At 47.6% G+C, this 4,659-nt stretch overlaps 1 protein-coding gene across 1 annotated transcript in view; it reads left to right on the forward strand.

The window, feature by feature from the left end:
• Positions 1-4,659, forward strand: part of CORO2A (coronin, actin binding protein, 2A) — a 65,851-nt gene that overhangs the window by 2,088 nt on the left and 59,104 nt on the right. The window lies entirely within an intron of this gene.

The raw sequence follows: 4,659 nt of genomic DNA on the forward strand, positions 1-4,659 counted from the left end.
GTCGTGCCCGTCAGCCTCCCTCCCGGCCCCCGCTAGCGGCCTGGGTGCCCCATGGGACCCGTGTGGTACTCTACCCTCTCTTGGCTAAGAAACCTGCTGGGCCTCAGCTTCCAGGCACGAGAAATAGGCAAGGGGAGAGGACACCCCCCAGGTCCCTGTGGAGCTGGCCTGGGCATGCAGGGTGGGGCCATCAGAGTCTGCCAGCCAAGTCTACCTCGCGGTCTGGGGCGGCGAGAACCTTGGGTTGGAGGTGGTGGGGCCCTCGGCCCCAGACTTGCCTAGACCAAACCTGTGCAGGCACCTGGATTTAGGGAATGGTGTGGAACCTGCCCTCCCCTTCCCTTCCTTTCCCCACCAGGTGCTGACGCCCAGCTCGGTGTCCCAGCCTGCTGTGACAGGGCTAGGTCCATGCATGGACCCCAGAGGGGCTCCAGCACCAGGAGAGCCATGTCTGGGTGGGGTTGGGTCTGGGACAGAGCAGGTGTCCGAGGGACTGTGTGTGGCTCCCGACTCTCTGTGTAAAGAAGAATCCTGGCATCTGGCCCAGCCCCTTGGTCAGATCCCCTCTGGAAGGTCTTGCTGCCCAGTTGCACACCCCTTATTATGGGAATCTCACTAGCTGTAAACAGAGCTAGGATCTGCTAGTCCTGCTCTGAGCACACAGACAACATCTGACTCCTCCCTGCCTCCCACCCTGGGGTAGTTATCTGGACTCTTAAGTCAGTTCACCTCAGAGATAAATACCCCCACATCCAGCATTGTTTCTTCTGTTGAAGCTGAAGAGAGCAAAGGCGGGACCAGGGAGCTGAGGTGTCTGCCCCAGAGAGGGCAGTAGTCAGCCTGGGGCTTGTTCACAACCCACTTCCTTAGGATTTACCTGCAGGGGAGCTGCTTTAGGTCTGGAGTGAGAGGAGCCAGAGGAGCCTCTCTCCAGACTGTATCCTCTCCTGTCACCCGCCCTGATTGAGGGAGCAGGTTCAGAGCATCAGGTCTGGGCCTTCTGGTCTCCCTTGTCCTCCTGCGAGACCTGTCCCTCACCTGGGAGCTTTCTTACAGCCAAAAAAAGGGCGAGGCTGCTGGGGTAGGGGGTGCCCGCTGGGTCCTCAGAGGTGTGTGAGCAGAGGTTGGCCAAGCACTTGCTGAGGGTGAGGTACCTTTGACTGCAAGTCTGGGACTCTCAGGCTGAAGTAGAGTGACCACAACCTCACCTTCTGGCCATGGTGGAGCTGCACGGGACTTGAGGCTAGACCATAGATGAGTGTTATTATTCCCTCGTAAAAGCAGACTAAGTATCTGTACTGTCACTCAAGTGCAGCTCCCTCGAACAGGCTTAAGTGCTACCTATGTCTCCTGTCATCTCTACCTGCGTGTAATTCGGGCTCTGTTTTCCTGTTCCACTAGTCCAAGCTGTTTGGACCTTGATTTAGAGCTATGGCAGATCCTGGGTATTAAACAGTCATCCTAGGTCAATAATTTTAAAATGCACCATGGAATTATGAAATATCTAAGCTGAAAGGAATCTTAAAAAATCATCTCATTCAACCCCATCATTTTACAGATAGATATCCTCTGTCCCTGGAGGGGATGTGACTTGTCAAAGATCACACAGCAGACAAGCAACCAAGCCCAGGGATCTTGATTCCAGGACTTGTGTGTGTGTGTGTCTGAAAACACATACCATATAGTAAATGAAAGCACTCTATTTATTCCTATAAAATTAGCAGAAATAAATGTAAAAGGATAAAACTCTATGCTGGTAAAGCTATAGGGATTCTCCAGTAGCGTTTAATTTTGCAGGGCAATCTGGCAGCTTGTTCCAAAAGTCCATGAAAATGGTCCTAACTTCCGTTTGCCCCTAGTCTTCTACTTTGAGGACTTTGCCCTAAGGAAGTAATTATAGGAGAGATGAGTGTAGTGCTGTTATTTACAAGAAGTTATCTTATGGTAAAGAAGCCCTTGGTGTTTTACTACGGCTGAATAAGCATTTCATTTAAAAAGTACAGCTTTTAAAATAATGATACTGAAGTTTCCAATACCAGAGTCTGGCTAACCCAGGAGCAGTGTGGTCCAGAGGAAAAGCCCCAAGACTCATGTCAGCATACATTCAGCGAAGGTTCTTCCTCACCCCATCCTGTGAGCTCAGGTCAATTCCTGCCCTCTTCTGTACCTCACTTCCCCTAGATGTGAAGTGGGGTAGATTCAGTGATTGCTGAATTTCCTTGAGCTCTGGACAACTCACGTTCTAGACTGAGCAAATCTCCGTAGCAGAAGCCTTTATTAGGAGGAGCAGGGAACACAAGGATAACCAAAGAATGTTCCAGCCTCCCTACCCCATGACCCCATCATTAAATAAATCCTCTTAGAGGCAAACAACTAGCTAGCATTTTTCTTCTAGGGAAGGGGTTTCCCTCAGCCTTAGAGCTTTGTTACTGCAAAATGTCCAGAACCTGGATTATTTTAGAGGACAGAGATTTTCCGGGAGGATCAGAAAATAATTCACCAAGATTCTCCATGTATTGTTTTATGTTGCCTCCTTCAGAACAGATTATAGGTGTTTAGCAATCACATCTATTATGAAGAGCCGGGAGTTGGAGCAAACATTTACAGGACACCTACTGTGTTCGTCCTTGAGGTGCCTCCCGGGGGCCTGCAGGCCACCATGGGAAATGTATTAAGTTAAACTATGTGAAAAGGCCAATATCTGGCTACTTTTGACTTAACAAGAAATGGCCATTTTATTTGGTTCAGGCTGAATGGAAAAAGATATAATTAAAAAGCAGTGTGTTCCTTACCATATATTTGAGAGATTGGCAGGGTGCTGTGGGGGAAAGAGTGATTAGATTACTGTGTAAGCTCACAGAAGTCATGGAGGAAGAACATGGGAGCCTTGCCTTGAATTATCAATAACAATAATAATAAGCTAATATTTATTGAGTAGTTACCACCTGCCCGATTTTCCTAAGGGCTTCACATTTGATCATTCAACTTTTCATTTATTAAACACCTTCACTGCACTAGGTTATTTTCTAGGTATGGTGAGGAGGGGTTCTTGACAGTAAACAAAATAGACTAAAAAAAAAAATCTGTCGTAAAGGAGCTTACAGTCTCATAGGAAAAGAAGACAGACAAATAAAATAGGTGGTGATAAATGAGATGGACCAAATAAAACATAAAAGGATATTTCAAGTGTGTGAGGGAGAATGAAAGGGAAGAGGTGTGGTTTCAAATAGTTGGTGGGGAGAATCACTGAGAAGGTGACCTTTGGAAGAAGGCTTAGCCGATTCCTGGGGGAAGAGCTGTCCAGGTGAAAGGAATACCAGTGCAAAAGCCCTAAGGTAGGACCATGCTTGGCGCCTTCAGGAAGAGCTGACTAGAGTAGTGGTAAGAGGGAAGAGGACACAAGTGAGGGAGGCCCGTGGTCAGATTGTGTACCCCGTCTCATGCAGTATGGAATTCTGTAAGTTTGAGGGAGGTACGATTTTTCTCTTTTTCATTTAAAGGAAGAGAGATACAGAGAGTTTCAGTAACTTGGTGAAACATTGTCTCATAGAGGAGCTAGGGCTTTTGGTCAAGCCTAGTAGGAGCCATGGAAAGCTTTGAACAAGGAAAGAACATGGCCACATTTGAGTGTTACTGCGATTCTTTTGCTGTACAGAGAGAAGGCTGTGGAAAGAGTCTAGGGCTCGAATGATGAAGCTGGACCAGGACAGCGTGAACCATTGAACATGGGGGCAGAGGATCTGCTGAGCTTGGTCTTTGGGGTGAAATAGGAATCCAAGCCAGAGGAGGAGGAAACCATGCTGGCTTTGGGCCTTATTTATTTCAGTCAGTTCAGTTCAGTCACTCAGATCAGATCAGATGAGATCAGTCGCTCAGTCATGTCCGACTCTTCGAGACCCCATGAATCGCAGCACGCCAGGCCTCCCTGTCCATCACCAACTCCCGGAGTTCATTCAGACTCACGTCCATCGAGTCAGTGATGCCATCCAGCCATCTCATCCTCTGTCGTCCCCTTCTCCTCTTGCCCCCAATCCCTCCCAGCATCAGAGTCTTTTCCAATGAGTCAACTCTTCACATGAGGTGGCCAAAGTATTGGAGTGTCAGCTTTAGCATCATTCCTTCCAAAGAAATCCCAGGGCTGATCTCCTTCAGAATGGACTGGTTGGATCTCCTTGCAGTCCAAGGGACTCTCAAGAGTCTTCTCCAACACCACATTTCAAAAGCATCAATTCTTCGGCGCTCAGCCTTCTTCACAGTCCAACTCTCACATCCATACATGACCACAGGAAAAACCATAGCCTTGACTAGACAGACCTTTGTTAGCAAAGTAATGTCTCTGCTTTTAAATATGCTATCTAGGTTGGTCATAACTTTCCTTCCAAGGAGTAAGCGTCTTTTAATTTCATGGCTGCACTCACCATCTGCAGTGATTTGGAGCCCAAACAAATAAAGTCTGACACTGTTTCCACTGTTTCCCCATCTATTTCCCATGAAATGATGGGACCAGATGCCATGACCTTAATTTTCTGAATGTTGAGCTTTAAGCCAACTTTTTCACTCTCCGCTTTCACTTTCATCAAGAGGCTTTTGAGTTCCTCTTCACTTTCTGCCATAAGGGTGGTATCATCTGTATATCTGAGGTTATTGATATTACTCCCG

The sequence above is a fragment of the Bison bison genome, unplaced genomic scaffold (assembly GCF_000754665.1).
Source record: "Bison bison bison isolate TAMUID 2011002044 unplaced genomic scaffold, Bison_UMD1.0 scf7180017864243, whole genome shotgun sequence".
Taxonomy (NCBI): Eukaryota; Metazoa; Chordata; class Mammalia; order Artiodactyla; family Bovidae; genus Bison; species Bison bison.